The sequence below is a fragment of the Arachis hypogaea genome, chromosome 1 (assembly GCF_003086295.3).
Source record: "Arachis hypogaea cultivar Tifrunner chromosome 1, arahy.Tifrunner.gnm2.J5K5, whole genome shotgun sequence".
Classification (NCBI taxonomy): domain Eukaryota; kingdom Viridiplantae; phylum Streptophyta; class Magnoliopsida; order Fabales; family Fabaceae; genus Arachis; species Arachis hypogaea.
This window is the reverse complement of record NC_092036.1, coordinates 67,840,222-67,852,690: the sequence shown is the minus strand read 5'-3', so window position 1 is coordinate 67,852,690 and position 12,469 is coordinate 67,840,222.

Below are 12,469 nucleotides of genomic sequence, written 5' to 3'. Positions count from 1 at the left end.
TTCCTTAGCAACGCAAGGCCAAGAAATTGAGCCAAGGAGAGTTCGAAGGCGTTGTTGCCTTGAAGTTGAAGTGGCGTGTTCATTGACAATGCCCACAACAACGCCAAGGATAAAAACTTGAGCCAGGGGAGAATTGGGCGTTGTTTGGGGCGTTTTTGGCAACAACTTCAACAACAACTCCAACTAAGACAGCCTGACCTCAACTTCTTCAAGGATGAATAACTTGAGCTACAGAGATCCAATTTGAGTGCTTCCAGTTGTGTTGGAAAGCTGACATTCAGAGCTTTCCAACGATATATAATAGTTCATAATGAAGTATGAAATGGAAGCTCGAATCAGAGTCATCTTTAGGCCCCAAAAACAAGGAAATGAGGTTGAAATTCAAGGAACCATGAATGGACCAAGATAGGAGGGTCGAACATGTTGCCAAGGCTAAAATGGCCTGACGTGTTTCTTGGCAACTTGAGTAACAATTCCCAGGCCAAGAAATCTGGGCTAGAGGCGTTATTGAGGGCGTTATTGGTGGCGTGTTTGGCAAAAACGCCCAACCAAGGCAGCCTGACCTTGCCCTCTTCAATAGAGCATAACTTGAGCTAGGAAGGTCCAAATGAGGTGATTTCAGTGGCATTGGAAAGTAGACGTCAAGAGCTTTCCAGTGATATATCATAGTTCATATTTGGGCAAAGGATTGAAGACCAAAGTTCAGGCAAGATCAAGCATAAAAAAAAAGTAAAGAACAAGCAAGTGTTTGGCAACAACTTGGACAACAACGCCCAAGCACCAAGTCCCACTCCCAGGAAAATGCCTTGCACGTTGCCAACTTGCACTAAGGCTGGCGTTATTGGCAAACACGCCAGGCCATTGGGCCAGAGCAATGAAAATGAGTCCTGTTTCCTCTATTTGACAAGAACTCTTTCATGAAGCAAACTCAACAAGAGCAAGGCCCAAATTGCTAACCCAAAAGGAGAATTTCAAGGAGTTTTAGGACTAGTATAAATAGAGAATAGTTTTGTACTTTAGTGGACTCTTAGACACTTTTACATTTTTAGATGATAGTAGTTACTTTTACTAGCTTTCCTGCTAGGTGCTTCACTCCCACTTGGGAAGGATAGCAGAGAGGAGTTTAGTTTTCTTTTGCAATTTTTGATTTTGAGTTTTCAAGAACTTCTTCTCCATTCTTCATCATTCTTCTCTACTCAATTTTAATGTTTACTTTTGCATTTGTTGTTGAATTTAGAGCTATGATTCACTAAACCCCATTTTCATTAGGGGGAGGAGCTCTGCTCATTTGAATGAGTTGATAACTTTTCTTTTCCTTCTCAATTTAAGTGGTTCATCTAAAAGGAAACTCTTGTTCTTCACATATTCAATCACCATCGAGAGAGGGATTAATCTATATGAATTATGTGGTGAATTTGAGAAAAGAGCCACATAATTCAGTTTAGAGTTCATCCTTTCATGATTTCCTTGATTAATACACTTTGGTTGGTATGTGAGATGTAACCTCCCTTAGTTGAGATTCTGGAAGTTGTGTGGCTTGGATTAGGAATTGAACTTCATCTCTTCTCATGAATAATTAGATCACGAGAGTGGGAATTGGTTGTGTTGAGAGAAATTGAGTTACCAAGAGATTGGGACTCAATTACCCACTTTGCCATGGATCTATACCCATGATTGAGAAGGCATTGATCAACATCAATCCATGAGAATTTGCATCTCTGATCCCTAATGACCCTCTCCATCATCAATTCTCATTTCTTTTGCTCTTTAGTTGTTTGAATACCCATTACCCAATTCCCTTCTACGTTCTTGCAATTCATTATTCTTGTCATTTACATTCTATTTCTATTCCTTGCAATTTACTTTTCTGCTCTTTAAAATTCTGCATCCTTTACTTTCTTGCAATTTAATTTCAATGTCATTTAAGTTTCTTGCACTTTAAGCTTCAGTTATTTACTTTCATATTCTTTCTCTCTTCTAGTTCTTTAAATTCCTTGCCATTTAAATTTTTGCAATTATGTTCAAAAATCACAAATCTCATGAAATCAAAACCATGTTTGCTTGACTAAATCTACCATTTAACTAAAGTTGCTTGATCTACCAATCTCCGTGGGATCGACCTCACTCTTAGTGAGTTTTATTACTTGATGCGACCCGGTATATTTGCTGGTAATTATGTGAATTATAATTTTCGCGTATCAAGTTGTATGGTGAACTTGAGAAAGAATCCATATAATTCAGTTTAGAGTTATCCTTTCACAATTTCTTTGATCAATATACTTTGGGTTGGTATGTGAGATGTAACCTCCCTTAGTTGAGATCCTGAAAGTTGTGTGGCTTTGGATTAGAAATTGAACTTCACCTCTTCTCATGACCAATTAGATCACGAGAGTGGCAATTGATTGTGTTGAGAGAAATTGAATTGCCAAGAGATTGGAATTCAATTATTCACAATCCGCCATGGATCTACACCCATGATTGAGAAGGAGTTGAGCAAAGTTAATTCATGATAATTTACATCTCTGATCCCTAATGATCTCTCCATAATTAATTCTCATCTCTTTTGTTCTTTAGTTTCTTGAATACCCACTACCCAATTCCCTTCTATTTTCTTACAATTTATCTTTCCGTCATTCATGCTCTGTTTTCTATTCCTTGCAACTTGCAATTTACTTTTTTGCTGTTTAAAATTCTGTAATCTTTACTTTCTTGCAATTTATTTTCCATGTCATTTAAGTTTCTCGCACTTTAAGTTTCAGTTATTTACTTTCATTTTCTTTCTCTATTCTAGTTCTTTATATTCCTTGCTATTTAAATTTCCGCAATTACATTCAAAAAATCAAATCTCATGAATTCAAAACCATGTTTGCTTGACTAAAATTACCATTTAACTAAAGTTGATTAATCTTTCAATCTCTGTGGGATCGACCTCACTCTTAGTGAGTTTTATTACTTGATACGACCCGGTATACTTGCCGGTAATTACGTGAATTATTAATTTTCGCGTATCATGTAGCATTATCCGGTGAATAAAATAATTAAAAATATTTTTAGAAAAATTTAAAATTTTAAAAAACAAAATTTTTTTATTTTTAAATTTTTAAATTATAAGATGAAATTTTTTTATTTAAATTAGTAGAATAAAATAAAGTCCAGCAATATCTAGTATACAATAGATCTGTAAAATTCTTATTTTTTTAATTTTTAAACTAAAAAAATATTTTTTTTCTTATAGTAGACAAATAAAATATTAAAAAATATCAATAAAATAAAAAAATTTGGAAATTTTTAAATTTTTTAAACTAATTTATTCTTAATTTGCGAACAAATGAATCAAAAAAAGTCAACTGTTTGGGTGTAGCATTATCTGATGAACAAAAAAATAAAAAATATTTTTAGAAATATTTAAAATTTTAAAAAAATAAATTTTTTAATTTTAAAATTTTAAATTATAAGATTAATTTTTTTTATTTAAATTAGTAAAATAAAATAAAGTCCTGCAATATCTAGTACACAACAGATCTGTAAATTTCTTATTTTTTTAATTTTTAAACTAAAAAAATTTTCTTATAGTAGAAAAATAAAATATTCATAAAATTTCAGGAAAATAAAAATTGAAAAATTTTAAATTTTTTAAACTATTTTATTCTTAATTTGTGAACAAGTGCATCAAAAAAGTCAACTATTTGGGTGTAGCATTTTCTGGTGAATAAAAAAATAAAAAATATTTTTAGAAAAATTTAAAATTTTAAAAAACTAAATTTCTTATTTTTAAATTTTTAAATTATAAGATGAAATTCTTTTATTTAAATTAGTAGAACAAAATAAAGTCCAGCAATATCTAGTATACAACAGATCTGTAAATTTCTTATTTTTTAATTTTTAAACAAAAAAATATTTTTTTCTTATAGTAGACAAATAAAATATTAAAAAAATATCAATAAAATAAAAAAATAAAAAAATTTTAAATTTTTTAAACAAATTTATTCTTAATTTGCGAACAAGTGCATCAAAAAAAGTCAACTGTTTGGGTGCAGCATTATCCGGTGAATAAAAAAATAAAAAATATTTTTAGAAATATTTAAAATTTAAAAAACCTAAATTTTTTATTTTTAAAATTTTAAATTATAAGATTAAAATTTTTTATTTAAATTAGAAAAATAAAATTAAGTCCAGCAATATCTAGTACGCAACAGATCTGTAAATTTCTTATTTTTTTAATTTTTAAACTAAAAAGATAATTTTTTTTCTTATAGTAGAAAAATTAAATATTTATAAAATTTTAAAAAAATAAAAAATTGAAAAAATTTTAAATTTTTTAAACTAATTTATTCTTAATTTGCAAACAAGTGCATCAAAAAAAGTCAACTGTTTGGGTGCTTCATTATCTGGTGAATAAAAAAATAAAAAATATTTTTAGAAAAATTTAAAATTTAAAAAAACTGAATTTTTTATTTTTAAAATTTAAAATTATAAAATTAAATTTTTTTTATTTAAAATACAAAAATAAAATAAAGTCCAACAATATCTAGTATATAACAGATATGTAAATTTCTTTTTTTTAATTTTTAGACTAAAAAAATAATTTTTTTCTTATAGTAGAAAAATATAATATTCAAAAAACCCAAAAAATAAAAATATTGAAAAATTGAAAAATTTTAAATTTTTTAATCTAATTTATTCTTAATTTGCGAACATGTGTATAAAAAAAGTCAACTGTTTGGGTGTAGCATTATCTGGTGAATAAAATAATTAAAACTATTTTTATAAAAATTTTAAATTTTAGAAAACTAAATTTTTTATTTTTAAATATTTAAATTATAAGATTAATTTTTTTATTTAAATTAGAAAAATAAAATAAAGTCCAACAATAACTAGTATACAACAAATTTGTAAATTTATTATTATTTTTTTAATTTTTAAACTAAAAATATTTTTTTCTAATAGTAAAAAATAAAAAATTCCAACAATATCCAAAAATAAAAAATTTAAAATTTAAAATTTTTGAAATTAATTTATTCTTAATTTGTGAACAAGTGCAGCAAAAAAAAGTCAACTGTCCAGGTGTAGCATTATCCATTGAATAAAAAATAAAAAAATATTGTTTGAAAAGTTTAAAATTTTTAAAAACTAAATTTTTTATTTTTAAATTTTTAAATTATAAGATTAATTTTTTTACTTAAATTAGAAAAATAAAATAAAGTCTAGCAAAATCTAGTATACAACAGATCTGAAAATTTCTTATTTTTTTAATTTTTAAACTAAAAATATAATTTTTTTCTTAAAGTAGAAAAATAAAATATTCAAAAAATATCCAAAAAATAAAAAAATTGAAAAATTCTAAATTTTTTAAACTAATTTATTCTTAATTTGTGAACATGTGCATAAAAAAGTCAACTATTTGGATGTAGCATTATCCGGTGAATAAAATAATTAAAAACATTTTTAGAAAAATTTAAAATTTTAAAAAACTAAATTTTTTCTTTCTAAATTTTTAAATTATAAGATTAAATTTTTTTATTAAAATTAGAAAAATAAAATAAAGTCCAGCAATATCTAGTACACAACAGATCTGTAAATTTCTTTTTTTTAATTTTTAAACTAAAAAAAAAATTTCCTTATAGTAGAAAAATAAAATATTCATAAAATTTCAAAAAAAAAAGTAAAAAAATTGAAAAATTTTAAATTTTTTAAACTAATTTATTCTTAATTTGCGAACAAATGCATAAAAAAGTCAACTGTTATCCAGTGAGTAAAAAAATAAAAAATATTTTTAAAAAAATTAAAAATTTTAAAAAAATAAATTTTTATTTTTCAATTTTAAAATTATATTATTTAATGTTTTATGAGAAAAACAAAATAAAGTCTAGCAATATCTAACAAACAACAGATCTGTAAATTTATTTTTTTTAATTTTTAAACTAAAAAAATATTTTTTCTAATTGTAAAAAAATAAAAAATTATAAAAATATCCAAAAAAATAAAAAAAATTAAAATTTTAAATTTTTTAAATTATTTTATTCTTAATTTGAGAACAAGTGTAGCAAAAAAAAGTCAACTATCTAGGGTGTAGCATTATCCGGTGAATAAAAAAATAAAAAATTTTTAAAAAAATTAAAAATTTTAAAAAACTATATTTTTATTTTTGAATTTTTAAATTATATTATTAAATGTTTTTTATTTAAATAAGAAAAATAAATTAAAGTCTAGCAATATCTAATAAACAACAGATTTGTAAATTTATTATTTTTTTTATTTTTAAACTAAAAAATATATTTTTATAATTTTAAAAAAATAAAAAATTCCAAAAATATCCAAAAAATAAAAAAATTAAAAATATAAATTTTTAAATTAATTTATTCTTAATTTGAGAACAGGTGCAGCAAAAAAAGTCAACTATCTGGGTGTAGCATTATCCGGTGAATAAAAAAATGAAAAATATTTTTTAAAAAATAAAAAACTTTAAAAAACTAAATTTTTTATTTTTTAAATTTTAAACTAAATTATTAAATGTTTTTTTATTTAAATAATAAAAAAATAAAGTCCAGCAATATGTAGTATAGAACAGATCTGTAGCTTTATTATTTTTTTAAATTTTAAACTAAAAATTTTTTTCTAGTTGTAAAAAAATAAAAAATTCCAAAAATATACAAAAAATTAAAAAATTAAACTTTTTAAATTAATTTATTCTTTATTTGTGAACAAGTGCAGTAAAAAAAAGTCTACTGTCTGAGTGTAGCATTATCCGGTGAATAAAAAAATAAAAAATATTTTTTAAAAAATTAAAAATTTTAAAAAACTAATTTTTTTATTTTTGAATTTTTAAATTATATTATTAAATGTTTTTTATTTAAATAATAAAAAAATAAAGTCCAACAATATCTAGTAAACAACAGATTTGTAACTTTATTATTTTTTTAAATTTTAGATTAAAAAAATTTTCTAGTTGTGAAAAAATAAAAAATTCCAAAGATATCCAATAAAAATTAAAAAATTAAATTTTTTAAATTAATTTATTCTTAATTTCTGAACAAGTGTAGCAAAAAAGTCAACTGTTTGAGTGTAGTATTATCCGATGAATAAAAAAATAAAAAATATTTTTTAATTTTTAACTTATATTATTAAATTTTCTTATTTAAATAATAAAATTAAAATAAACTCTAGCAATATCTAATAAACAATAGATCTGTAAATTTATTATTTTTTAAAATTTTTAAACTAAAAAAATATCTTTTTGAATTGTAAAAAAAATAAAAAATTCCTAAAATATCCAAAAAATAAAAATATTAAAATATTAAATTTATTAAATTAATTTATTCTTAATTTGTGAACAAGTGCGGCAAAAAAAGTCAACTGTCAGAGTATAGCATTATCCAGTGAATAAAAAAATAAAAAAATTTTTAAAATTTTTTTTTAAAAACTAAATTTTTCATTTTTGAATTTTTAAATTATATTATTAAATGTTTTTTATTTAAATAATAAAGTTAGAATAAAGTCTAGCAATATCTAATAAACAACAGATCTGTAAATTTATTTTTTTAAAATTTTTAAAATAAAAAATATCTTTTTCTAATTTTAAAAAAATAAAAAATTCCAAAAATATCCAAAAAAAAAATTAAAAGTTTAAATTTTTTAAATTATCTTATTCTTAATTTGAGAACAAGTGTAGCAAAAAAAAGTCAACTATCTGGGTGTAGCATTATCCGGTGAATAAAAAAATAAAAAATATTTTTAAAAAATAAAAAATTTTAAAAAAATAAATTTTTTATTTTTGAATTTTTAAATTATATTATTAATTGTTTTTTATTTAAATAAGAAAAATAAAATAAAGTCTAGCAATATCTAATAAACAACAGATCTATAAATTTATTATTTTTTTAATTTTTAAATTAAAAAAATATTTTTTTCTAATTGTAAAAAAATAAAAAATTCCAAAAATATCCAAAAAATAAAAAAATTAAAAGTTTAAATATTTTAAATTACCTTATTCTTAATTTGAGAACAAGTGTAGCAAAAAAAAGTCAACTATCTGGGTGTCGCATTATCCGGTGAATAAAAAAATAAAAAATATTTTTAAAAAATTAAAAATTTTAAAAAACTAAATTTTTTATTTTTGAATTTTTAAATTATATTATTAAATGTTTTTTATTTAAATAAAAAAAAAATAAAGTCCAGTAATATCTAGTAAACAACAGATCTATAACTTTATTATTTTTTTAAATTTTAAACAAAAATTTTATTTCTAGTTGTAAAAAATAAAAAATATTCAAAAATATTCAAAAAAATTAATAAATTAAAATTTTTAAATTAATTTATTCTTAATTTGTGAACAAGTGCAGTAAAAAAAGTCAACTATCTGAGTGTAGCATTATCTGGTGAATAAAAAAATAAAAAATATTTTTAAAAAATTAAAAATTTAAAAAAAATAAATTTTATTTCCGAATTCTTAAAATAAATTATTGAATGTTTTTTATTTAAATAATAAAATTAAAATAAAGTCTAGCAATATCTAATAAACAACAGATCTGTAAATTTATTATTTTTTTAATTTTAAATTAAAAAATATCCTTTTCTAATTGTAAAAAATAAAAAATTCCAAAAATAATCAAAAAATAAAAAAATTAAACGTTTAAATTTTTTAAATTAATTTATTCTTAATTTGAGAAAAAGTGTATAAAAAAAGTCAACTATCTGGGTGTAGCATTATCCGGTGAATAAAAAATAAAAAATATTTTTATAAAAATTAAAAATTTTAAAAAACTAAATTTTTTATTTTTGAATTTTTAAATTATATTATTAAATGTTTTTTATTTAGATAATAAAAAAATAAAGTCCAGTAATATCTAGTAAACAACAGATCTATAACTTTATTATTTTTTTAAATTTTAAACAAAAATTTTTTTTCTAGTTGTAAAAAATAAAAAATTTCAAAAATATCCAAAAAATTAATAAATTTAATTTTTTAAATTAATTTATTCTTAATTTGAGAACAAGTGTAGCAAAAAAAGTCAACTATCTGGGTGTAGCATTACCCGGTGAATAAAAAAATAAAAAATATTTTTAAAAATAAAAAATTTTAAAAAAATAAATTTTTTATTTTTGAATTTTTAAATTATATTATTAATTGTTTTTTATTTAAATAAGAAAAATAAAATAAAGTCTAGCAATATCTAATAAACAACAGATCTGTAAATTTATTATTTTTTTAATTTTTAAACTAAAAAAATATTTTTTTCTAATTGTAAAAAAATAAAAAATTCCAAAAATATCCAAAAAATAAAAAATTAAAAGTTTAAATTTTTTAAATTATCTTATTCTTAATTTGAGAACAAGTGTAGCAAAAAAAAGTCAACTATTTGGGTGTAGCATTATCCGGTGAATAAAAAAATAAAAAATATTTTTAAAAAATTAAAAATTTTAAAAAACTAAATTTTTTATTTTTGAATTTTTAAATTATATTATTAAATGTTTTTTATTTAAATAATAAAAAAAAAAGTCCAGCAATATCTAGTAAACAACAAATCTATAACCTTATTATTTTTTTAAAATTTTAAACTAAAATTTTTTTTCTAGTTGAAAAAAAATAAAAAATTCCAAAAATATACAAAAATTAAAAAATTAAATTTTTAAATTAATTTATTCTTAATTTGTGAACAAGTGCAGTAAAAAAAGTCAACTGTCTGAGTGTAGCATTATCTGGTGAATAAAAAAATAAAAAATATTTTTAAAAATTTAAATATTTAAAAAAACTAAATTTTTATTTTTGAATTTTTAAATTATATTATTAAATTTTTTTTATTTAAATAATAAAATTAAAATAAAGTCTAGCAATATCTAATAAACAACAAATCTGTAAATTTATTATTTTTTTAAAATTTTTAAACTAAAAATATATCTTTTTCTAATTGTAAAAAAAATAAAAAATTCCAAAAATATCCAAAAAATAAAAAATATTAAAATATTAAATTTTTAAAATTAATTTATTCTTAATTTGTGAACAAGTGCAGCAAAAAAATCAACTGTCAGAATATAGCATTATCCGGTGAATAAAAAAATAAAAAATTTTTTAAAAAAATTAAAAATTTTAAAAAACTATATTTTTATTTTTGAATTTTTAAATTATATTATTAAATGTTTTTTATTTAAATAAGAAAAATAAATTAAAGTCTAGCAATATCTAATAAACAACAGATTTGTAAATTTATTATTTTTTTATTTTTAAACTAAAAAATATATTTTTATAATTTTAAAAAAATAAAAAATTCCAAAAATATCCAAAAAATAAAAAAATTAAAAATATAAATTTTTAAATTAATTTATTCTTAATTTGAGAACAGGTACAGCAAAAAAAGTCAACTATCTGGGTGTAGCATTATCCGGTGAATAAAAAAATGAAAAATATTTTTTAAAAAATAAAAAACTTTAAAAAACTAAATTTTTTATTTTTGAAATTTTAAATTATATTATTAAATGTTTTTTTATTTAAATAATAAAAAAATAAAGTCCAGCAATATGTAGTATAGAACAGATCTGTAGCTTTATTATTTTTTTAAATTTTAAACTAAATTTTTTTTCTAGTTGTAAAAAAATAAAAAATTCCAAAAATATACAAAAAATTAAAAAATTAAACTTTTTAAATTAATTTATTCTTTATTTGTGAACAAGTGCAGTAAAAAAAAGTCTACTGTCTGAGTGTAGCATTATCCGGTGAATAAAAAAATAAAAAATATTTTTTAAAAAATTAAAAATTTTAAAAAACTAATTTTTTTATTTTTGAATTTTTAAATTATATTATTAAATGTTTTTTATTTAAATAATAAAAAAATAAAGTCCAACAATATCTAGTAAACAACAGATTTGTAACTTTATTATTTTTTTAAATTTTAGATTAAAAAAATTTTCTAGTTGTGAAAAAATAAAAAATTCCAAAAATATCCAATAAAAATTAAAAAATTAAATTTTTTAAATTAATTTATTCTTAATTTCTGAACAAGTGTAGCAAAAAAGTCAACTGTTTGAGTGTAGTATTATCCGATGAATAAAAAAATAAAACATATTTTTTAATTTTTAACTTATATTATTAAATTTTCTTATTTAAAAAATAAAATTAAAATAAACTCTAGCAATATCTAATAAACAATAGATCTGTAAATTTATTATTTTTTAAAATTTTTAAACTAAAAAAAATATCTTTTTGAATTTTAAAAAAATAAAAAATTCCAAAAATATCCAAAAAATAAAAATATTAAAATATTAAATTTATTAAATTAATTTATTCTTAATTTGTGAACAAGTGCGGCAAAAAAAGTCAACTGTCAGAGTATAGCATTATCCAGTGAATAAAAAAATAAAAAATATTTTAAAAATTTTTTTTAAAAACTAAATTTTTTATTTTTGAATTTTTAAATTATATTATTAAATGTTTTTTATTTAAATAATAAAGTTAGAATAAAGTCTAGCAATATCTAATAAACAACAGATCTGTAAATTTATTTTTTTTAAATTTTTAAAATAAAAAATATCTTTTTCTAATTTTAAAAAAATAAAAAATTCCAAAAATATCCAAAAAATAAAAAATTAAAAGTTTAAATTTTTTAAATTATCTTATTCTTAATTTGAGAACAAGTGTAGCAAAAAAAAGTCAACTATCTGGGTGTAGCATTATCCTGTGAATAAAAAAATAAAAAATATTTTTAAAAAATAAAAAATTTTAAAAAAATAAATTTTTTATTTTTGAATTTTTAAATTATATTATTAATTGTTTTTTATTTAAATAAGAAAAATAAAATAAAGTCTAGCAATATCTAATAAACAACAGATCTATAAATTTATTATTTTTTTAATTTTTAAATTAAAAAAATATTTTTTTCTAATTGTAAAAAAATAAAAAATTCCAAAAATATCCAAAAAATAAAAAAATTAAAAGTTTAAATATTTTAAATTATCTTATTCTTAATTTGAGAACAAGTGTAGCAAAAAAAAGTCAACTATCTGGGTGTCGCATTATCCGGTGAATAAAAAAATAAAAAATATTTTTAAAAAATTAAAAATTTTAAAAAACTAAATTTTTTATTTTTGAATTTTTAAATTATATTATTAAATGTTTTTTATTTAAATAATAAAAAAAATAAAGTCCAGTAATATCTAGTAAACAACAGATCTATAACTTTATTATTTTTTTAAATTTTAAACAAAAATTTTATTTCTAGTTGTAAAAAATAAAAAATATTCAAAAATATTCAAAAAAATTAATAAATTAAAATTTTTAAATTAATTTATTCTTAATTTGTGAACAAGTGCAGTAAAAAAAGTCAACTATCTGAGTGTAGCATTATCTGGTGAATAAAAAAATAAAAAATATTTTTAAAAAATTAAAAATTTAAAAAAAATAAATTTTTATTTTTGAATTCTTAAAATAAATTATTGAATGTTTTTTATTTAAATAATAAAATTAAAATAAAGTCTAGCA